Source organism: Podarcis liolepis (genome assembly GCF_965112155.1).
Source record: "Podarcis liolepis genome assembly, chromosome: 10".
NCBI lineage: Eukaryota > Metazoa > Chordata > Lepidosauria > Squamata > Lacertidae > Podarcis > Podarcis liolepis.
This window is the reverse complement of record NC_139562.1, coordinates 70846253-70871130: the sequence shown is the minus strand read 5'-3', so window position 1 is coordinate 70871130 and position 24878 is coordinate 70846253. Positions and strand designations below refer to the sequence as shown.

Here is a 24878-nt window from a genome sequence, read left to right as displayed (position 1 = left end):
CACAGACACATTTTTGCAAAGCAATTTCCCATAATAAACAGCCCTTTTGCATGTTATTTTCACTATACACTAGTGTATAGTGTATACAGCGGGTGATGCTGTGATCTAAACCACTGAGCCTAGGGCTTGCCGATCAGAAGGTCGGTGGTTTGAATCCCATTGGGTGAGCTCCCGTTGTTCTGTCCCAGCTCCTGCCAACCTAGCAGTTCGAAAGCACATCTCAAAGTGCAAGTAGATAAATAGGTACCGCTCCAGTGGGAAGGTAAACGGTGTTTCTGTGCACTTCTCTGGTTTCGCCAGAAGTGGCTTAGTCATGCTGGCCAAATGACCTGGAAAAACTGTGTGCGGACAAACGTTGGCTCCCTTGGACAGTAAAGCAAGATGAGCGCTGCAACCTCAGAGTCGTTCGTGACTGGACTAAACTGTCAGGGGTCCTTTACCTTCATACATTCTTAGGCATCCTTTCCATTGCAAAGTTAAGCAAAGTGTGAATTTCAATGGCTAGCTGTGTTTTTGTTCATGTACTGAAGTGTGAATTAGGTGGGTTTGCCTTTAAGTGGAATTTCTCCTCCATCCTACAAAAGGAGTCTGAGTTTCATAGAAATCCCTCCAGCTCATAAAAAGTCAATTAACATTGATAGAATGATTGGATCCAACAGCTGAATGACAAATACTTAAGAAAAGTATAATTGGTTGATTTGAAACTACATCTTCAGGCCATGCTGCGGGGGAACATAGGCAATTGTTTTTGAAGTGGTAACTTGCCACTTACTAAGCTGACTGAACTGTATTGCCATGCCAAGTGGTGGTGGTAGGATTGCCACTCCCTTGGTTCCTCAGGTTTTTGATCGCATGTAAATTGTTAAAGAGTATTTAAACTTGATTGGAATCATGAGATATGGACATCAATGGAAGTCCTGAATAAGGCAACAGAATGCAGAGAATGGGTAGAGGGGGGAATCAAACCTGAATGAAAGAGAACCAATTCACCCCATTAAAGGTATATGAGTTACATCAACTCAAGGCTATGTTTGCATGCTTGAGGGATGTGAAACTCATGAATGATGCCAGTGCCACTGTGCAACTATTGTCTCCAAATGTCTGTAGGGTCGTTTGCTTCAATACCATGGAAATCAAATACTCTGGAGAAGTCAGATAGGAGGGCAGGGGGAGAGAGGCTCCCTCAGATTTCCTTCCAAGGAGACAATTAGCCTTTCCCAAGTCACTCACCGTTTCATATATTCTGCTGATCTTGAGAAACCCAATTTTGGTGCCAGTGCCAAAGTTTTGTTGACAAAGTATGAGAAGCCTTTATAGACATTCTGAATGATTACAGGGAAGGCATGGGGAGGGGAGGAGGAGGAGACCATGGCAGCTGGTCAAGATGTAGTCATTAAATTGGCAAGAGCTCTCCAGACCCATTCAGCTGTGCACATTCCCTTAGAGCAGGGATAGGGAAGCTGTGGTTCTCTGCAGATGATGCTGGACCGAAGCTTCCTTCATGGCTGTCCCAACAGCATCTGGGGGTGAGCTCTCCATCCTTGACTTAGAACGCTTGGAAAGAGCTAGAGTTCAGCTGAAATTATTTCTGTAGTTTCAGTTTCCTTCTCACTGAAAAACAATGATTACCCATTTGCCATCTAAAATTTTAGTTGCTGGTTTTCATGCAAGCCCTGCACACAACATGTGGCTTAGAGAGAGCTGTGCAAGTAGGTCCAAGGGAGCATTTTAAAAGGTACCAGAGACTCTAAAGAGGGCCACAAAACCCCCAGAGAACACACACGGGTTGTGCACTCCCTGAGCAGGAAGCTTCTCAGATGAAGTGAGCAAAAATATAGCTAGGTTTCTTCATTTCCTGGTAATCCCCCCTATGCAATTGTTGGGATAACTGGTGCATAAGCCAGGGCTGTAACCAGTCCTAGTCCTGTATATGGAGAAAGACTGGCGTGCAATGCCTCTGATCAGGACCATGCTCAAGATGAAGGTTCAAATAACACAGGATAGCCTATGAGCTACCTATTGGCTTGCTCCTCCTTTCTCAAATATTTACATCTTTGTAGATTGCATGAAAATGATCATCCTACCCTCCTGTTAATCACCTTTGAAAGCAAAGTTTCAGAGTATCTGCTTACCATATCCAGTTGATTATAAGATAAACTGTTTTGTTTTTCAGGTTTTGTTCCTAATGAATGTTTATGGCCAGCCCAATGTTCAAAGCAGAGTTACTTCCTGAAGCCCTTTACAGGAAATGACACTGGAGTCAGCACAACTACTTGTAAGGATGCCGTTTAATATTTGAATGCGTGCGTTCCTCATACCAGGCAGATGGGCAGACTGAGCATATCCATGTTCATCTGTTTGGGGTGCAAATTATTCACAAGAGGCAAGCCCTCAGTTGTAATTTGGCTTAAATCTGTTCAAAGTCGATGGGCATCAGGCAGTCTAGGAATAATTTCAGCCATTGTTATTAATCTATGCAGAATAACAGCTGGATGCAGTCAATATGTAATGACAGAACAGCTATTAATACAAGTTTATCTTTCCCCAAGGTTCAAAGAGATGGGTGTGTCCCCCCAAGTCCAACAGGAAATAAATCTCTTTAAATCATTATTAATTTGGAGGGAAATCCAAGACTAATATGACTCTAGATTATTGGCCAGGATTCTTGGTCATGTCACAGCAGAGGCCTAGAAGCATGCACTTTCTAAATGACCTCTTTGGCATTCTCCTTTTCCTCCTTTTCCTAGCTCAGCAAGGTGAGGGGTATATACTGGGGGTATATACTCAGACCGTATATACTGCTATGAACATACACAAAGTCTAGGATGGCCATATGCCCTACTTGACGTTGGCTGCTAGAAAATATTCTCCTTTTTGAAGGGCTGCCCAGTCAAAGTCTGGTTTAAGATAAACAAAGATAAGAAGGAAGAACAGGGACAATGAAGTTGCTCTTCAGCTGTGAGTGGGCTGATTGTGCCCAATCTCCTGCACTGTTTAAATGTGTATTCTATTTCTATAGCTGAAAGAGAGAGTCTTCTCCCTGAAGTGTCTCCACCCCCATCGTTCAGCCCAGATACTGAGATCCAGCTCTGAGGGCCTTCTGACGGGTTCCCTCACTGTGAAAAGTGAAGTTACTCTTCTTGGCAGTGGTGCCCTCCCTGTGGAACGCCCTCCCATCATATGTCAAGGAGATAAAACAACTATACAACCTTTAGAAGACATCTGAAGGCAGCCCTGTTTAGGGAGGTTTTTAATGTTTGCTTTTTTATGTTTTTGTATGTGCTGGAATTCACTCAGAGTGGCTGGGGCAACCCTGCCTGATGGGCGGGGTTAAATAATAAAATTATTATCATTAAAATGATAGTCATTATTTCTAAATTTTCATCTCTACATATAACTTAGCACATGCTAATTTTATGCAAACCAGCACCCTCTTTCTGTTGATGCACTACCTCTTCTGTGTTACATAAGGTAAAGGGACCCCTGACCATAAGGTCCAGTCACGGACAACTCTGGGGTTGCAGCGCTCATCTCACTCTATAGGCCGAGGGAGCCGGCATTTGTCTGCAGACAGCTTTCAGGTCATGTGGCCAGCATGACTAAGCTGCTTCTGGCAAAACCAGAGCAGCGCACGGAAATGCCGTTTACCTTCCCGCCGGAGCGGTACCTATTTATCTACTTGCACTTGACGTGCTTTCGAACTGCTAGGTGGGCAGGAGCTGGGACCAAACAACGGGAGCTCACCCCGTCACGGGGATTTGAACTGCCGACCTTCTGATCATCAAGCCCTAGGCTCTTTGGTTTAGACCACAGGGCCACCTGCGTCCCTCTGTGTTACATAAGCAGCCCCTATAAGAAGGGTACCGAGAACTATGGGGATTTTCTTTCTTGTGGTCCTCAGTCTCCTTGGACGTGGCCACATATAAGAGGTGTTTGCAGACTGCATTCATTGAGCGTACAATCTGTGTACCTGTGTGTACAGTAGCTGAACTGTACAAATCAGCAAGTGTATACTCATTTCACATATACAATTATTGTTGTTTTTGTTGTTGTTGTTGTTGTTGTTACTATTATGTATTTATACCCCACCTTTTTCCCTTACAGATGAAATAAAGGTAAAGGTACCCCTGCCTGTACAGGCCAGTCGTGTCCGACTCTAGGGTTGTGCGCCCATCTCACTTAAGAGGCCGGGGGCCAGTGCTGTCCGGAGATACTTCCGGATCACATGGCCAGCGTGACAAAGCTGCATCTGGCGAGCCAGCACCAGCGCAGCACACAGAAACGCCATTTACCTTCCCGCCAGTAAGCGGTCCCTATTTATCTACTTGCACCCGGGAGTGCTTTCGAACTGCTAGGTTGGCAAGCGCTGGGACCAAGCAACGGGAGCGCACCCCGCCGCGGGGATTCGAACCGCTGACCTTTCGATCGGCAACTCCTAGGCACTGAGGCTTTTACCCACAGCGCCACCCGCGTCCCTTACAGATGAAATAAGAACTGCTAAAAACATAGAAAAAGAATAATTAAGCATAAATAGAATTAAATCTCTCAAATCTATTAAAAACATACAAACAATCACAACTTATTATTGTTTATTTATTTATTTATTTATATTATATAGACACCCTATTTGACACCAGGGACTCCTTTTGGGAAGAAGGGCAAGATATAAAAGCAATGAACAAATAAACAAGTCACATGCAGATGTTTTTGTATGAGAGACAGCTTGTACCTGTGTTCAGTGTCAGGGGTCAACAAGCCTATAAGCAAACTCTGCTTTAGGCAAAAATGTTAGTGGCAATTCTGCTATGAATTCTCTACTTCATGTCTTCACAGGCAATACGCCTCTAACCAAGGCATGCAGATCTAATAATTCAGATCAGACAGTGATACCCATTCCATCTGGGGATGTGTGTATGCTTAAAAGCAAAGGGCTGGTTATGCACTGCAGCCATATCTGAAACTTTAAACTTCCACAATACAATTTTATTCCCCACAATTGCACGGCATATTTCCCCCATAAAATATACATAGATACCGATTAATGTGTAGTCCTTGCTAACCTCTGCTTTAAGTGTGTGTGGGGGGGGGGGAATTCTATTATTCCTGTTTGTAGACAAAATGGGGAACAGATCACAGCAAGCTAGAACAGGAAATTAAAAAGTAGGTGTGATCTCTGATTTAACAGATCTCTTTTAGCTCTCACCCCATACCACTGGTTTTCTTACATTTACACACTTATTTTGTTTGCTCTATTTAATCATTTCATCTTATGTCTCATTCTCCAGAATACCAAAGCTCTAAAAATGTGTTGCTGGGAAAATGTTGGCTTACGTCAATTCATCTTAACTATTGCCCTCGTGTTCTTGGGCAAAAGTTGATTCATTTCCCAACTTTCACTTTAGTTTCCTTTAAATATTTTATTGCCCTATTTTTATGGCTCTGGGAATAGCAAAGTGCTGTGTTAGGCTAGGATTATATAGGGTGATGACCAACATTAGTGATACTTGAGAGTAGATCTATTTTTTTCAATGGGTCTACTCTGAGATTGACTAATGTAGTCCCTGTTTGTTTCACCACTCTGAAAAAAATGGTGTTATCAGCAAACATGGCCATCTTGCTGTATTTTTGCGTATTGCACCAAAAACTATATATGGATGCAATTTTCTGAAAATATAGATGTCACACACTCCCATCTCCTTTATATTGATGAGAAGCAATGTTTTTTCCACATTTTTCACTAAAATACAAACAATTCTCACTTATGAACAACACAATTAAAAGAGATTAAGTTTAGTTTATGGCAATAATTTTTTAGTGGTACATTTGCATTTTTTACTACTGATCCAGTCATTAAACAGAAATGCCTAAAATATGCTTTGCTTTAATTAACAAGCTGGCCTGTTTATAAACAAGTGGTTTTCACAGTTAGACAGCATTATTTAGGATAATTTAAAATTACCTATTGGATCATTAACATTTGTAAGAAAGAAGCAAATGGTTTTCCCATCCTCTGATATGTGGAACAATGTTAATACTGTTTATAAAACATAGAATGGGTGAACTTTTCTGTTGCCCTAATACTAACAGCTTCTGCATGTGTAGCTGGCCTTGGACCAGGCTGCCTGGAGCATTGCTTTCTTCCTATATACCAGCCAGATAACCGTGATCAACTGGAGAAGCCTCCCTGCCTGGCCCATAGGGATGGATGAATATGTCAATTTTAGACTCTCCCTGTTAAGTTGTGGGCGAACATATCAGACGACACAGCGATTCTTCCAAAGCAGCTCTTTATTTGTAAGCTGGAACATAACTGAACTGAGGAGCTCAGTCAGTCTGCTTATATAGAGCTCCAGAACAATGTAACTGTTGCCATTTTCTCAAACTATCCAATCACTGAACGTCATTTTCGATCCTTCATTTGCATACAAACTATCCAATCACTGAACGTCACTTTCGATCCTTCATTTGCATAACTATCTACAGTATCCCCCTGCTGGCCCAGGGTGAGAACTTCAGTACATAACACTCCCAGTCTCCAAATTTGGAGATTCCCAGTCTCCAAATTTCCATTTGTTCTCATCACTCTGCTGGCACAGATCACCCAAATGTATCAATAGAAGGCTCACCAATGGTCTCCCCATCACTAGCAGAGCCTGGCAAAGTCCCCCAAACAGGGCGTTCTGGGGTCAGGGCAAGGCTAAACCAGACCTCTGGGCCTGATCTAGACCTGATCCATTAAGCCTGCACTGGACTTGATTGCTGAACTAACCTGAAGCTGCCACAGAGTCAGACCCAATCTGTCTGCCCAACTGGGTTCAACTGCTGCTGTTGCAGCAGCAGGTTACGATTGCTCTGAAAATCAAGAAGGGATTAGCAGCTATGTCTTTGTGACAGTTGCAGTTGTGGGGAAAATCTTACCTGAAGACTACCTCCCACCCAGATCTGCCCCTGCTTCCACGTGGCTATTAAAGGCATAGGAACATCTTTAGCTATTGGCATAGGAAATTCTTATTAGTAGTAAGCATTCTTAACGTCTTTCAGATTCCCATGCATCATGAGTTTGTTAAGAAGACTGGAATGTTAAAAAGTGGTGTCTGCTTATTTAAATAGGTTTCTGCAACCTCAGTATTAAATAATTACACCCTTTAAAAATAATATAAAAAGGAGAATATTAAATCTACCGCCCAGTCAGTCTGACATCAATAGCAGGGAAGATTCTGGAACAGATCATTAAGCAAACAGTCTGTGAGCACCTAGAAAGGAATGCTGTGATCACCAATAGTCAGCATGGATTTCTGAAAAATAAGTCATGTCAGACTAACCTGATCTCGTTTTTTGACAGAATTACAAGCCTGGTAGATGAAGGGAACGCAGTGGATGTAGCCTACCTTGATTTCAGCAAGGCATTTGACAAGGTGCCCCATGATATTCTTGTAAAGAAGCTGGTAAAATGCGGTCTTGACTATGCTACCACTCAGTGGATTTGTAACTGGCTGACTGACCGAACCCAAAGGGTGCTCATCAATGGTTCCTCTTCATCCTGGAGAAGAGTGACTAGTGGGGTGCCACAGGGTTCTGTCTTGGGCCCGGTCTTATTCAACATCTTTATCAACGACTTGGATGATGGACTCAAGGGCATCCTGATCAAATTTGCAGATGACACCAAACTGGGAGGGGTGGCTAACACCCCAGAGGACAGGATCACACTTCAAAACGACCTTGACAGATTAGAGAACTGGGCAAAAGCAAACAAGATGAATTTTAACAGGGAGAAATGTAAAGTATTGCACTTGGGCAAAAAAAATGAGAGGCACAAATACAAGATGGGTGACACCTGGCTTGAGAGCAGTACATGTGAAAAGGATCTAGGAGTCTTGGTTGACCACAAACTTGACATGAGCCAACAGTGTGACGCGGCAGCTAAAAAAGCCAATGCAATTCTGGGCTGCATCAATAGGAGTATAGCATCTAGATCAAGGGAAGTAATAGTGCCACTGTATTCTGCTCTGGTCAGACCACACCTGGAGTACTGTGTCCAGTTCTGGGCACCACAATTCAAGAAGGACACTGACAAACTGGAACGTGTCCAGAGGAGGGCAACCAAAATGGTCAAAGGCCTGGAAACGATGCCTTATGAGGAACGGCTAAGGGAGCTGGGCATGTTTAGCCTGGAGAAGAGGAGGTTAAGGGGTGATATGATAGCCATGTTCAAATATAGAAAAGGATGTCACATAGAGGAGGGAGAAAGGTTGTTTTCTGCTGCTCCAGAGAAGCGGACACGGAGCAATGGATCCAAACTACAAGAAAGAAGTTTCCACCTAAACATTAGGAAGAACTTCCTGACAGTAAGAGCTGTTCGACAGTGGAATTTGCTGCCAAGGAGTGTGGTGGAGTCTCCTACTTTGGAGGTCTTTAAGCAGAGGCTTGACAACCATATGTCAGGAGTGCTCTGATGGTGTTTCCTGCTTGGCAGGGGGTTGGACTCGATGGCCCTTGTGGTCTCTTCCAACTCTATGATTCTAAGATTCTATGATTCTATGAAATCACAGAGCCATCAAGAGGAGGAATTATTTTGCCTGTGAAGTTTAGTTGTTGCTGCTGGAAACCTCCTAGGAGAGGTGTAGCGTATGCCAGTAATTAATTACAGCTTGGTCCATGGCTTGTTCACACAATACCTAAAAAAATGGGAAGGTAAGTGTACATCCATTCCTTGCCCCAAATAATTCACACTGACACCATGTTTCAAATCTCAAAAAAGGCCTATAGGTATCTATAAATTCCAAATGTCCTTTGTCAGAGTTTTAAGACAGATTGCCTTCAGCATGTCTTCTCAACTCCCAACATTTGTGGGCAATCAAGGGCAATACTCATCGTAAGGAGCAATAAAAAGTGATCCCTCATTCAACAACTGATGTAGCATGAAAGTTAAAATGCAATCCAGATTCAGAAAAGACGTTTGCCCCGAAAAATGCTCAAGAATTCCTTAATGATGGGAATGCCCCGAAGGTTGCTTTAAGTGGTTTTGCCTTTGATGTAATGTTAGGGCATGAATGTTTCATCTTCTTTTGCATTATGGATAGAAAACTCGGCCATAAATAGGTCTGTATTATATTTAAGTCAGAGGGGTACAGTACTCTTCTAGGTCCCAGAATGCGTTCCAACAATCCCCACCTATGCTATTTCTATGCAACATTTAGAAATCTCCTTTTCACCCCACCCCTCCTTTGCAAACCATCCATACTGAAAAGGATAGAGAATGCAAAGAGGTAGAACAGGGGCAGGAGGAGAGTGGCAGTCTGTAGGGACAAAAGGAAGGACTCAGGTTTATTACTCGACTGAGAAGAATAGCTTTCAGGGCCAAGTCAGACTGAATTGGGGGCTGCATTTGCTTATTCACCTTTGCCCATTTGGGTACATCAGGGCAAACCCAACTGGTGCTCTCCAGACATTGGGACCACGACTCCCATCATCCCTGGCCATGCTGGCCAGGGGTGATGGGAGGTAATATGCTGGTGAAGGCTGGTCATCGTCACCATGCAGAAAGTTGGGGGTGGTCCATCATGTGTGTTGCAGTTCTAGATGAGGGATGGGGAACCTTGGATTCTTAATTTGCTGTTGGACTGCAACTGCTCTAATCCTTGGTCATTGGCCATGCTGGCAGAGGCTGATGGGAAATGTGGAAAGTAGCACATTGACTGGTTCCTGAAGGTGTGGGAGAAGTAGAACGCCTCTCCTCCCACCAATGGACCCATTTCAACATAAAGATTAGACCCCAACCCCACACTATATGCATATTACAGACATGTTAATGGCAGTCTTCATCACATTTCATGTTGGCCCTAAATAGCATGAGAAACTAGAAATTAGGGGCTCTGCCTCTTCCAGATTCTGAGGGGGAGGACTAGATCACAAGGTTGCAGTAGAAATCTCAGCTTCTATGCACTACAAAACAGTGTTGTCTGGGGAGCAAAATACAGTTTAAATAGTATCGATACTTTGCTGGATGGGGACTATGGTGGTGCTGGTCACTTGCATCTTCTGATCTGCTTGGTCCTGTGTTGAATGAAACAGTACAGGGAGTTAAGGCACTGCCTGGAGTGTCCAAACAGGCTTTGCAATGGGATACCTAGGTGCTTTTATAATCGTCCCACTGTGCTCTCTGCTGTATTCCCATGCCTTCCTTGTGATTTTGCCATTTCCATCTCAGAGGATCCTATTTCTCCCATTGCTGCAGCCTTGGATCTAAAAAGAAACCAAACAGGGCTCTCTGTCCCTCTGCTCTGTTACAGACTGACTCCTTTTCTCTGCTAACAATCTCTCAATGGAAGGAAGGACTCATTCCCATCTGCCACCCAGTGCAGAGTATCTGCTTTGTTAATTTCCCATCACCTTCCTTTTGCTTTCCATGATGGCTCTTCTCCCAGGCAATTTCCTGAGCACAAAAAAACTGGCTTGGCCTTTATTTTGACATTGCTAAATCCAGCATATGGCAGCCCATCTTAATACTCCGTGCATTGATTAAACTCCAACACCCGTGACACTGAGGAATTTAGGGGAGGATCTGTTATCCAGGAATTTAGAGGAGTCAAGGAACTCACAAACCCATAACAATGTTCTAAGGATGTGGGGCTGTGCCACTGACACCACTGAGTTTGCAAGGCTTTCCAGTCCTCAATGTCCATGCATTGAGCATGGATGTGCTCAGCAGGGAAGCTATCTGCAAAGACCTCCAGGGAACCAGGAATCCTGATGGAAAGGATTGCAGCTCCCAGAGAATCCTACATGCACATGTGCACCCTCTACACCCACCCACTCAAGGGTGGTCCATGGAAGCTACACCACGCTGTGCCCCCCCTTTAATTGTGTGCTTTCGCACAAGTAATGCATGAAGGGGGTTGATTCTTGCTTGGCTTCTCATTCTGAGTTACTCACTGATCAGATACAAAAGGGACTGTGTTGCTCTTGATCTGCCCATGCCTTTCTACCTACTGACAAGCTTGACAACCCAATAGTTTCACTGACTGACTGTTTCCTGTCTGCTTGCTAGGCCTGACAAAGCCAGCAGGAGAACCATCTATTTTTATGTCATCATTTCACCTGTTGGAGCCTCTAACTGTTGCTTTCATAACCTGGGAAGGTCTGTAATAACAACTGCCTTAAAGGAATAATACCTCTTAGAATCTCTTTCTCATTGATATCTAGTTGATTGTAGGGTTTTCATACTCTTTTATCTACACTCTTTGCTTCTCATTTCAGGATCCCCTTAACATTTGAACTTGACATAAATTACTTGACAGGCCACTTCCATATATCAGCGGAACCAAAAAGGATGAAAATGCCAAACGGTAATGGGCAAGGCAGTTAAAACCACTTCCCTACATACTATGTCTCTGGATCGGAAGTAACGTTAAAGTTTTATGTCACCATTTTAAATTTTAATCTATCACCAGTGCATCTAGACACATGTTGACATTTTAATGTCTCAGATGACATAGGCGTTTTGTCAAAGTATGGTACCCATTAGCAAAGTATGTTGTGCAGCAATGCAGAGAGAGCGCATCACTGTTTCAGCACAAGAAGGTACAATTCTCCATGCCCTGATGGTGGCCAAGAGATTGGTATTGAGAAACTGGAACAGCAGTGGCACCTCTTCTCCCGCATAGCTAGGATCTGACCCATGTAACAAGAGAGAGAAGGGCTGCTGTAGCTCAGTCACATGCAGAATGTCCCCATGTAGGGCTGGGAGGAGGCCATGTCTGCAATCCTGGAGAGCCACTGCCAGATGGACCAATGATCTGATTTGACCTAAAGCAGCTTCAGGTGTTCCTAATCTAATCCTACAACCTTGCATTTAGAAACTACAGTGGTTTAAAGGAAGGGGATGGATTTTACACTCTCCTTCAAGGAGCTCAGAATTAGCCAAAAGTAAGGAACTGACTATTCATTTCCCCGCTTGGCACAGGTACAGTATGTTCATACATTGTAATAGCAAAATATACATACTCTCTTGATGCTGCTTTTAAAAGGGGGGAGGATGCAGAGCAATGCAACTGATAACAGAAGTGTTAACAGCTGATAACAAAAGATAACATTTAGAATAGCATTTGAAGCAATAGCAACACAAAGAATATACAAATCATCCTCCCCATCAAGATGGCTTAGAATAAAAATCCAGTAATCAGATCCAGCTCAATGAATCAAGACCAAAATGCAAAAGCAAGCCACTTCCATCAAATTGTCTCCACCTAGAATGCCTGTCTGTAGAAGAGTACCTTTTATCCCATTTGAATTTACTGCTCAAAATGCATTAAAATACAAGACAAGACATCCTGCAAAGGAGCGCTGGCAATAGCCAGACATTTTTCCATTTATTACTGCATTTAAAGTATGATTCCCAAAAGAGTCTGGAAGGTGAGCTTGTGGCTCAGTTCTGAACCACTCAGAAGTATGTTGTCATGATTAGAAAATCTCTTCTGGAAAGTGCATCTAAACAAGGGCACCCCCCCCCCTTTAAGAATGTTTTATTGCCCTGCACATCTGTTCTGAGATTATCAAACCTGGAAATAATAGCTTTTTGCATTGTCAACCCCACCCTGTAATTTCAGGAAAGGTCTGACCGCAGAATTCAACCAGGAGATCTTTATTTGACTGGCCTCTTGCTGAACTACCATCTCAAGGGGAGAAGAGAATGAAGAGTCAAACTGAGTTATGCGGTTAAATTCTTTGGTCAGTATCCTGTGTAAAAACTGATTTAACCTTTTTTGTAGTTGCATTCATAGAAAATGCTATGAGAGTCCATGTGCCTTGAAGTGCAGGTCTCGTCATTGTTGCACATTGCAGGTATACTGGCTTAACAGCATCATGTTCCTCATTCAAAAGCAGTGAGAACCATAGAATACTGTGTGACTCATTTTTGCACATCTTGTATACTACTGGATGTATTGCCCATCAGTTTCTATAATCAGTGACTTCTTTCCTTGAGCTTTTTTGATGGTGAAGACACTTACATGCACAACATGCACTTTTCACGATCACAACAGCTGTTGCGCTGCCACTTTTCTTACATGTAGGAGGGCTGCCTATTCATAATATTATATGCACAACATATTTGGGAAGCTGACAGGGAGTGTTCCATGTAGCTACTGTAATATTTAAAAGGTTCTTATCTTGTAAGGGTAAAGGTAAATGTACCCCTGACCGTTAGGTCCAGTCGCAGAAGACTCTGGGGTTGCACGCTCATCTCACTTTATGGGCCGAGGGAGCTGGCGTTTGTCCGCAGACAGCTTCCGGTTCATGTGGCCAGCATGCTTGGCAGGGGGTTGGACTCGATGGCCCTTGTGGTCTCTTCCAACTCTATGATTCTATGATTCTACATATTTACCTATTTATCTACTTGCACTTTTGAACTGCTTGGTGGGCAGGAGCTGGGAATGAACAACGGGAGCTCACCCCGTCGAGGGGATTCGAACTGCCGACCTTCCACTCAGCAAGCCCAAGAGGCTCAGTGGTTTAGACCACAGCACCACCCGCGTCCCTTTCATATCTTGTAAGTCTACCCATATGTGTACAACGTCTTCTGGTACGCAAGAATTGCATGCATACAGGATAGTGCTGAACCTAGCTTGTTCTCTAAATCAGATTTTTGCCCAGAACTTAGTGTTCATTTTTCATGGAGGGTCCTATCTTTCCCCTAACTGTTCACAATTGTTCAAGTCTGTTCACAGTAGCTTCCCAGTAGTTTTCCTCATCTGCTGCTGCCTCACTAGCCATTTCCCCATCAGTTCAAACAATTTCAGCCACTCAGGGAGCATATACTATATGTGATGCTGTCACCTTGCAATCAGTCAAATTTAGGCATGCACTGATACTATTAATTCCATGAGTAAAAGCATCTTCCTATATTGGTCACCCTGATGGTCCCAGCCAATCAGGGATCACTCATAAGAATTGAGCAGTTTGCCAGTCCTTTCCTAACAATTCCTCAGAAATGTGGAATTTTAATTCTGAGGAACAGTTTTGTGAAACTTTTATGGCCTGGTGCTCATTTGAATTTGGTTTAATGTCATGGAATTCATGTGGGACACAATCATGGGAACACGTGGTTCAGCTTTGCTACCCATAGAAAGTGTTCAGTCAGATCAAGAAAAACATGATCCGAATAGCCATTAAGACTATCCCGCAAATGCGTACAAAAAGGGAACATATTTGGGTTTAGTTTCTGATGCAGAACATTTGCACCAGTGTTCTGGTGACATAAACCAATTTTTCCATGAGCAGAAGACACTGTCCCCATATAGACCAACCCATCATTAAACTGCTATTCAGCTACTGCATTAAAAAATAACCTGATGAATTGGGCCAGTGTGAGCATAATAATGCATATTGTGCCTTTCAATGCGCAAAGCGACTCATTTTTCATTGCCCATGGACTTACTTTGGCAACCCTCTCTTTTTTTGACAGCCAGAGGCGACACTCTCCCAAAGTCATCACAGCACTCCAGGAATGCTTGCGCTGCAGATGTAGAATCAGCTGCATGCCAAACTCTTTTGTTCAGCTGTCAATGCCTTTTGTCCCTGCAAAAATCCTTAGAATACTTTTGGTTTGGGAGAGGCAGGCACTTACATGCTGTTGACTGAAATGATTCACGATCTGATTGAATCCGAAGCCTAAGTGTAACTTTTATGTAAACCAGATTAATTAGTCTGTGCCTGTTAAGTCCCTCAGGCATCAGCTCTTGGATTTAAAGCATCTCAGAAAGGCTGAACTCTGCAGAAATCTAAGAAGGCCTTGACCAAGCCCATCCCCAGAGTATGCAATCCATGGCTCTGATTCATTCACTTGACTCAAGCTCCACTGCAGCACCTGCTGCTCTTTCTGGTCTTTTGAGGGCAGAACCAAACTGTCTGAAGACACATTGCATGCTGATGATTTCAACATTAACGAAGAGGTCATGTGACCTGAAGAACCTGCATTTGTTAAGTACTGCTGCTGAACAATATTCTCTCTAAGGCACTAATAACCACGCTCTCAACCCAACACTCCCTTTGCCCTGTTCTTTTTCCACAGGCCTTCAGCCAAGAGAGAAACTGAATCTGCTTGCAATGGGGCAGGGATGTTACCATCACTCCAGACCTCACCCCACCACCCGCTATTAAAGCCTTCAATTCTGAGGTCGCATATACCCTCCATAAACATAATACTTAAATCTCCCTTTCTCCACTCCCCTTCTTGTTAACATTGCCTTTTGTTTATGTGCAGTTCAATGGATGATAAAAACAGGAAACCCATTAACTTAAGTAAATAATTCCTTCTTATTTGGATCTATAAACTATACATGGACATAATGTTAGTGCTGAGCTGAAACAGGGAGACACATTTAGCAAATGTTTTGCTTCCCATCAAACAACTCCTCCCCCCCCCAAATGATTTTTCCCAATGGGTGTAAAATTGTTCACAAGAGGAAGTGTTCAGGAGGGGAGGGACTACGTCCATGTCGCCAAGGCTATTGCAGTGTTATTTCCTCACCCTGATCCACAGAGGGATCAGGATGAAAGTCAGCCCTGCCTTGAAGGGATCCTGGCAAGGTGTGTTCATTACCCCTCCACTGCTTTCTCTGCTGATGTGGCACATCTGTCAGCAAGCTTACTGGGCTCAAGAGCCATGCTGGGTGATGATAGCAGACCTGCACTCCTGGCTGGCAATGAAAAGGTTCATGCAGCAGAATAAGGCCAGGGTCATTGTCTTAGTTCCACGGGCAACAGGGATGGACACTGTCTTTCTTTCCTCCAATCAGAGTGTGGACTATTGGAGCCAAAACCGCTGCAAGACTGGCCCAGCCATGTCCTCTGCCTCATCTCTCCTCCCTCCTGCCACCAGCTCCAGTTTTAGAAAGTTTATCAAAGGGGAATCTGCTGCAACGTATTGGATATACTATTCTGAATTGGTTTTGTCATTTGATTTGCCAACAGGGCTGCCTTCAGATATCTTCTAAAGGTTGCATGGTTTCTTATCTCCTTGGCTCAGGGGTTGCATAAGTCCATACCCTCCATCATTTCTCCAATGAAAATAGGGTTGTCTTCCCATACCATCCAACATTTGTCTGATGAAAATCGAAACGTCCTAAGGAAAAGCAGGATGTTCCAAGATCAAATCAGAAACTGGGACAGTTTCTGCAAATCCAGGACTATTCCTGAAAAATACTTGGAGGGCCTGAAGTCAGTCTTTGTAGGAATTTGGCTCATTAGATTGATATGGAAAAAGAACACATAACACACAAAATGAGGCTTCTGAGAGGAACACCACATGCATCTAACCAAGTGGCGCAGTACATTTGATGGCCTTGAAGGTGAAACAATTTAACACTCTTTATTGTTATATTCAAGCTTATTTTTCAGCCAGAAACTGCCACCAAACTGTAAGTTATATCCCTGCTTTGGGCCAACAGTACAGAAGGCAGATGGATACAGAACACAGATAAAATGGTTCAATGCCAAACAACCTCTTTCCGAAGACCCACAATTACTCCTCCGTATGCCTGCTTAGACACAATCTCCTTAAATCACTTGTCTCTTCATTGCTTTTCTGTTATCTCAATAATAACAAGACCGCAGTTTTTATCACCTTCGCTAATCTCTCACGAGGACAAGAAGGGAATCTTGTAGCAGGAAGGCATTGGTGATTTAACCAGTTAAGGTTTTTATTAGCTTTTTCCACATTTTAACTGTACTTCCTGATATAAAGCTTTATCTATCTTTTATCCTGCTTAGAAAAGCCGGCTAATAAAAACCCAACTTAGAACCAATAAGCTTTTCGTAGAACTGCTGGATTGGGGGTGGGGGTGGGGAGGAAGGGAAGGATATGTAAATTAGGAGTCATGTGAATGGTAGCTGTGAGTAAGAACCACTAGCCCATTGCGCACATTTAATCAGATCTTGTGGAGAATGTGCATATAGCCTGCCTACGGAGACAGAATTCTGCATATTCTCTGGCCAATATGCAGAGTCCCCAACAGGACTTGGGGGACCTGTATAGCTAGTTGGAGATTACGCATAATGACCAGAGAATGTGCAAGATATTTCCTGAGGCCTCCGGGAGAATTTCTTCCTTGGGTGTTAGCATTTTTGTTTTCTGTGAACAGATTATCTGGCTGGCCATAAGGTTGCAATCCTATGAAAGTAATTGCTATCCACATGGATAAAGTAGGTATGGATAGGATCTGATGGCATATCTGTCTGCTAATTTCCAACATACATTTGGAAAGTTAATAGGATGTTCAAAATCCGTAGACTTTTTTTACAAGGGTTGTGTGAACCGACCTCCAATTGTGCTGGAATAAGCTGGGCAAATTCTCCTAACCAACCACTTAAAGAGGATTAGAATTCATTCCCAAGATAATATAACTTACGTTGACATGAAATATTAACCAATTTAAGGTTTTAAAAAACCCCACAGATGCATAAAAATATATGATTTATTGACAGATGTTTCCTGTGCAGGAAGGCTAATCTCATTAAGGCAAAAGTTCATGGAAAACAGCCATATCTAGTTGTTATAAAGATACAGTGAAAGGATATGTTAAGTAAATTGTTTGGTTTATCAGCATTCTCTTAGTAAAAAATAAACAAATCCCAAGCCACTCACACTGTCCCTTTAGCAGTAAAAGCGGTCATGACTAAAAGCAAAATCCTGATCACCCACGCTTTACTCCATTTAGAAACCTATAAAACTACTAATGTAGCCGGTTAATGCACTACTTCTTGAGATCAATCCATGAAAGATCTCCTTTGCTCACTGATTTAGTTGATAAGACATCTAGGAATATTCTGATATTTGAGTTTTCTATATGAATGTCAAGTCCCTACTTGTTAAATATAATAGCATTTATTGAAATGTCTGAATATATATATCCTTAAGGACACGTGAAGTCTTAAATGTTGCTTTCTGTATTATATTCATGTAAATTTATTAGCAGGAATTAATTTCTGCTGGCTTTCTTATATGGTCTGTCTGGGGAAAGACTTGCTCCATTTATTTCAATTCTGCCTGACTTACTCTCGTTCTTTACAATGGTATTTCTTTTTATAAGAAAAGAATACTTTTCTTGTTGTTTTTAAAGGTACCTTTGCATAATTTGTCACAGAATTCAGCTGTGGGCAACTTATAAAATGGCTTTTTTTAAAAAAAATCCTTCAGAATATATGTATTGGGAGTGGGGGGGTACTGTACAATAAAATCATTTAAACATCATAGCATTATAAAATACAGATCAAAGAATCAACACCGAATCAAAGCAATTCTTTGAAAACACTTATTAAAACAGAAACATTTTCAGCGGTGGCTGATTTCAGTGGGATCAGTGTTCCAAAATACTGGTGCCATGTTTGGGTTGGGCGCAGAATATGAATGAACTAGGCAGAATATATATGCGCCACATTCAATCTCCCTCTCCCATGTCTGACAAGACTTTTTCATTCACACCACATCTTTAAGAGGACATATTGCTCATGTTTTGCCGCCTTATTCCTGCCGAGTGGTTACCAGAGCACCTGATACGCCTTAAATGAAGCCCAGCTGTAGCAGTTGAGGTGGGGAGGTGAGGAAGTGAGAGCTAATAGCTGCCATTTGTCAGAAAGCTGATGACTGAATCAATCTCAATTTGTCTCCGAATGGGTCCTGTTGGGGAAGACACAACTCTTCTTCTTTGCTTTAATCAGCACAGACCTTCTCCCTCCACTCCCCCTCCCTTCTGCGGAAGAAAAGGAAAATCAAGCGCTTCCTCATGGAGCATGAATAGTCTGCACTCAACAGCCGAGCCTCCCTCTCACATCTCAACCTCAAAATGTGCTCTTCCGAGGCATATTGTGCTGTGTGATTTGGACATTCGTGATTAAAGCATTTAAAAGTAAGGAAATCATAGTTGGAACAGAAGAACCTTACGAGAAATAGAAGTTTATAATGCTGAGGGCCTTTCCCTTACTAAGCACATGTACCTGATCTAACTATGCAGATAGGTTTGTTTGCTGCTCAGATTAATAATAATAACAATAATTTATTATTTATTATTTATACCCCTCCCATCTAGCTGGGTTTCTTTTTTTTAATAAATATTTATTGGATTTTCACAAATTATAAAAGACATACAAAATACACAACACAAAAATACACACACAAAAACAAATATGCATAATTTCAAATCCTTTTTTTCTTAAAACTTACTTCACCGACTTCCCCATACCTCCCCTTTCTGCATCCCAATTTTCAAATTGTTTCAGCAAATCCCCCCTTAATTTTATCTACTTTTTCCTCATTCTTTTCTTTTACATAATCTTTTGCTTCTGTAATCCCCTATTTTCTATAACCACAACATTTTAGCAGTCATTAATTTTGCAATATTTCTTAAGATAGATTTTAAATTTCCTCCAATCTTCTTCCGCTGTCTCTTTCCCCTGGTCCCGAATTCTGCCAGTCATTTCGGCCAGTCCCATATAGTCTATCACCTTCGTCTGCCATTCTTCCAGGGTGGGTAGATCTTGTGTCTTCCAATACTTTGCGATGAGTATTCTTGCAGCTGTTGTCACATACATAAAAAAAGTTCTGTCTTTCCTTGGCACCAATTGGCCGACAATGCCCAGGAGAAAGGCCTCTGGCTTCTTAAGGAAGGTACATTTAAGTACCTTTTTCATTTCATTATATATCATCTCCCAGAACGTCTAGCTGGGTTTCCCCAGCCACTCTGGGCGGCTTCCAATAGAATATTAAAATACAATGATACACACATTATGGCACATTTTATGTTTTTTATTGCTTTTATTATATTTCCAGTTGTTCTACCTCACTTTGGAGACCTTTATACACACATACACACACAATTCTAGCCTGGCTCCTCAAAAAGCACTATATCCATGCCGTATATTATTGGATTTGGTGCATTATTGTAATGACTGCCTTCCTAAGCATGTCTACTCAGAAGTATATCCTGATTAATTCAATGGGGCTTAAATCCAGGTAAGTGGGGTTAAAACTGCAGTAATAATTATAATAATAAGCTTATTACCAGCTCTTCACCAGCGGATCCCAAGGTATGTTGCAACAATTTGAAATTCAGAATTTAAAACAGTTAAAACCATTTATAGTCACAGGAGTACATCTTAGCTACTGACCTACCTAGATGTAGGAATGAGGAAATATGTTTCTTTCCAGTTCATGTCACTTTAAAAATAATTTGCCCATAATTTTATCCCATTTCCTCATCAATCTGCTGACTTCTTAATTGTTTCTCTCAAAATAAGTATTTTTTGTCATTTTCTTTCAAAATGCATTTTTCAAAAAGTATATTTTACAGTGCTTAAACTGATAATAACTGTGCTGCGGCATTAAAAGTAGTGTGAAATGCAGTGGATAGCCAAACTCCAATTTGCTCAAAGAAATGTGTATCAGGTCATTTGCAATACAGAAGTTTTATTAAATTCCTCAAGCGTACCTCCCTAGGTGTCCCGCACATCGAAGCCAACCCTGTTCCTAAACACTTTATTGCATAGCAAGAACTACAACTCAGCACAGATCATTAGCTCCTTTAGTAAACAAAAGTCCACATCATAATATCCGGTATAAGGCGCGAATATGTGTGCATGCAGACTGTAAACAGGCATTGATTTCTGTCAGATTATGTTTGTGTGGCCAATACACAGTTTTAGGACTTTCTGCAAACTCAACAGTATTTGACGAACAATTGTCTGTCACAAGATTCATGAAGACTTAAATCACCCCAAAGAGCCAAAATGGATAAAATCAAATCAGATGTTTAAGGCCCCCAATCTGCAGATACCTCTACAGACATGTGTTTTGAATCTGCCCTTTTTCTATCATTGCTTTATTGATTAATGTGTTGTCTACTAGTATTCCCAGAGCCAAAGAGCCTCAATGAATTGGGGATGTTTTGTGTTGATGAGCCTCCAAGTGGATGGATCTGATCTCATGCTTTCTGTTTTTATAAGCCAAAACAATACGTAGACAGAACCTAATTTAATTACAGAGCACAGATTGCCATCCTGTTGAGAAAAATCACAAGTGGCTTTGTTGCCAAACTTGAATCTTTGTGCCAAAAGATCCCGCAATCTGGGACAAGACAGTACATTCTGTTCACTTGCTATGAGAATAAAGACATTTAATAAGGGGAGTCCAGGAACTGAAACATCTTTTGAAGATAAAAGGAGCATTTAAACTTCCTCTTGACCCCTGGAATGAGTGAATCATTGTATCTCTCAATCTCAGTCTACATTCATATAAAATCAGCTTATTTGCCATGAGAGTATGGATTGTTGATACCTCCACCCTCCACAAGACACGGACAGTTTTTATAAAAATTTCTGGCTTCCCATGACATTTCTCAGATCCCCTCCACTTGCAAAAAAAGCCAACCTCTTTAAATGTGCTTTGAATTTCACTTTAGGTGAAATCTGGTGATAAGCTATGGAAGAGTGGGAACATCTGAAAAATGTCACCAATCTTAATTATTTGATTGATTGATTGATTGATGATTATTAAAAAAATAAACCTTAGCTCAATGTCTGGGCTCTATGATAGACTGGATAAGGGCCACTACACTGACCTGGAAACCTGTCAAGATGAAGGCACTGTGAGTGTTCTTCAAGTCAGGGATGGGTAAACTACCTGCTCTAGATGGGGTTGCACATTTAAAGGAGCAAGTTTATAAACTGGAGAGTAATCCCAGATCCAGCACTATCATTGGAGGCATGAGTGTCTTCAACGGCCTTTTATCAGCTTTGACTGGTGAGATTCTGTGGGCCAACCGTCGAGTCTATGGCCATTCCTGGACTGGGGTAGTTGGCATCATTCGTTCCAAGACTTGATGGTTGCCATGTGGGTTGTGAAGTCTCAGTTGCTGCAGAATGTACTGGCTCAATTGCTAATGGAAGTAACTTTCTGACAGCATATAACACCTGTGCTTCAAGGACTGTTCTGGCTGCCTGGATGCTACTAGAACAGGTTCAAGGTTTCAGTACTGATGAGAAAACCCTGAACAACTTGGAACTAGAGTACCTTAAAGAGTGTCTCACTCTTTAGTGAGATAGTCTGGAGCTAAGCTCTTGGAGGTGCCTCTACGGTTGACATATTTCAAAAAGTAAAAACCAGGACACCCCAAAAATTGTTGTTGTTGTTTTTCCTGCCTAACACCCAGGACAAAGCGCCACCTTTCGGAAATTCCCTCCAGGCGTCAATTCTGTCTTAGAAATTCTGGTAATGGGACGTATGGCAGCCATACTCTTGAGCTGCCATATGTCCTCTCTAGTCTCTCTATTCTCAAAAGAAAGCATTCAGTGCAGTCGTCTCTGTGGAGGTGAGGCAGATGTTGGTACTGAATGGATTTTATGCCGTGAAAACATTTTTATTTCAATAAGCATTTCAGAACATTAATTTTATCTGGTCACTTTTAATACTCTGCTGTTTTGTTTTGTTTTGTTTTGTTTTATTAACATATGAAACACAAACATATACATATACATGGTACATATACACTACACAATACCTTATTTTCATAACATAACATAAAACACACCTACACTGCTCTATATTATACACACCTATACTATACTTACCTACAAACCTACTCTACACCCACAGCCACAAAGTGACTTGACTTCCAACCATTCTTGTTACACTACTTTATTTTTCCAATTTATTTTAATGCATTTCATTATTTCTTCTTCTTCCATCTTAATTTTACTCTCCTTCCACTCTAATCTTTTTCCTTTCACTCTAATCTTTTCAATATCTGTCAAACATTCTACTTTTTCTACATAGATTTTAATGTATTCCTTGAAGATAGCCCACTCCTTATTCACTTTTTGTACCATGTCTCCTCTTATCCACCTTGTTAATTCAGCAATATGAAAGTATTCCATCATTTTAGATAGCCAGTCTGTTTTAGTTGGGCCGCTGCTGCTTTTCCAGTTTGGGGCAATTAATAACCTTGCCACCATAGTCGTACTCCACTGTTTTATTTAGGATGTGTGCTAATCTCTTTTATTTTGCTGCTAATTGCTTTGTGATCTGTGATTTAGATTCAAAAATATTTTTAAATAAATAAAGATAAATAATATGATATGTACAACCCCCATGTTCAGCTTACACTTGTTGGCACCAGTTCCTTCCGTTAGCGTCTCCAATATAATAGTGTCTAGGTAGCGGATTGTACCATGAGATGTGTATGAAGGTGTCTAGAGCACTGGAGTGTATAAAGCGCTCCTAAAATTTCATAGTGGTCTCACTGGATTTATTTTGGCAAGACAGCCTCTAACTCACTCATAATGATGATTTTCCTGACAGGCATTAGGCTGCACAACATTCAATATTTGTCTCTGGTGACACATCACCATCACATAATCCCTTTGGAAATGGAACTTCTGACACATGGATGGGAAAACTTATCCAGATATCTTGTGATCACAAGTGCAGTCACCTTCTAAACTAACAGCATATTAAAAAGTAAATGAGCCTTAGCGTTGCTATTGTCTTATGATCTTCAAACTTCCCATAAGACTGTTCTTCCTAGCTGTTGCACTGGACTTGCTATGCCTAGAACAGAATTTAGGCTTGGAGAGAAATCTGATTTTGCTTGCATTTTGATGAGAAACAATCTAACCAACATTTCTCAGACCAGTATGCGAAACAAAGCACAGCTGTCCTTTGAAATTTATCCTCCTCTGAATTTTGTGGTGTAGTTGTCTAGCCAACGTTTACAAAAATACATGTATTAGAGGAAACTTGCATTAGAATGTATGTGTTAGTGAAAATATATGTATTACATTAGGCAAAATTGCTTGGAAAAATACATGCATACTTTTTCAAAACTGCAAGTAAAATATGTTAATTAGGAGAAATTTATACTAAATGCTAACAAATTTTCAGAGGATTTTAAAAGAATCACAACGTGCTGTGAAAGTGTGGAGAACTGAATTTAAGATTGGAAAGAATGAGAAACAGAGAGAACCAAAACTGGAAGAGTCATCTATCCCTCATCAATGGGAGGAATTCACATCATTGCACCTGCATTGCTGCTTGCCAGATGGAACCCCCTCCCCTCTTTCCCCTTGCTGCTCTGGGGGATCTCCACACACACCCCGAAGTGATTGCGGGGGCTCAGGAGAACGGGTGGGGAGGAAACCCCATTGTGTTAGCTGGACTCATTGTACTGGCTCCAACTAGTGGAACTGATAAATAAAATCTGGGCCAGAATATGTCACTTTGCTAAATATCTGGACATTGTGGTGGAGGCTGGTTCAGCAGGGCTAGTGGGACACTGTCTCGATAATATCAATCTGCTCTCAGACAGTCCCATCTGCCTGTCTTCTTGCTGACATGTCCAGGGATCTGTCCTGGTCGTCAGTCCTACTCCTTGGTCTCAGTGTGGTCCTCATAGAATTCAGGCAGATGGGACAAAACTAGAATTAGTTGGCCCTGCTTATCATTGACTCTGGGTTCACCTGATGTTTGGCTCCCTGACTTCCAGCCTGTTGGTTACCTGCCACCACCAGATATGTGAATAAATAAAAAGCTGTCTGCTTCAATTGGAAGAAAATTTATATTTTCTTCAGGCTTTTATACAGTAGAGCATGTTGCACACAGAGCAAGAAATAAATAATGATCTGTTCAGCACATACTCAGATCATTTCCAAAACCACACACCCGAATAAAACAAGGATGTAAATCTAAACCATAGCCCTGCCACTGGTAAGCAACAACTAATTTTGTTTGATGTGAAATGTTTTAGTGGAGTTATGCCAGATCACACACTAATTTCCTAGACATGTATGCACTAAATCAAATGAATGTCTTTGATGGGGTTGTTTTTGTTAAA

The 24878-nt window shown here is 41.7% G+C and overlaps 1 long non-coding RNA gene across 1 annotated transcript in view; it reads left to right on the top strand.

The window, feature by feature from the left end:
- LOC310688062 overlaps nucleotides 1-3270 on the top strand; it is a 33303-nt gene extending 30033 nt beyond the window's left edge. The window contains exons 2-3 of the long non-coding RNA XR_014516756.1: nucleotides 2174-2275; nucleotides 3020-3270. This is a non-coding gene — a long non-coding RNA (uncharacterized lncRNA). The remainder of the gene's footprint in view (nucleotides 1-2173; nucleotides 2276-3019) is intronic.
- The last annotated feature ends 21608 nt before the right edge of the window (nucleotides 3271-24878 follow it).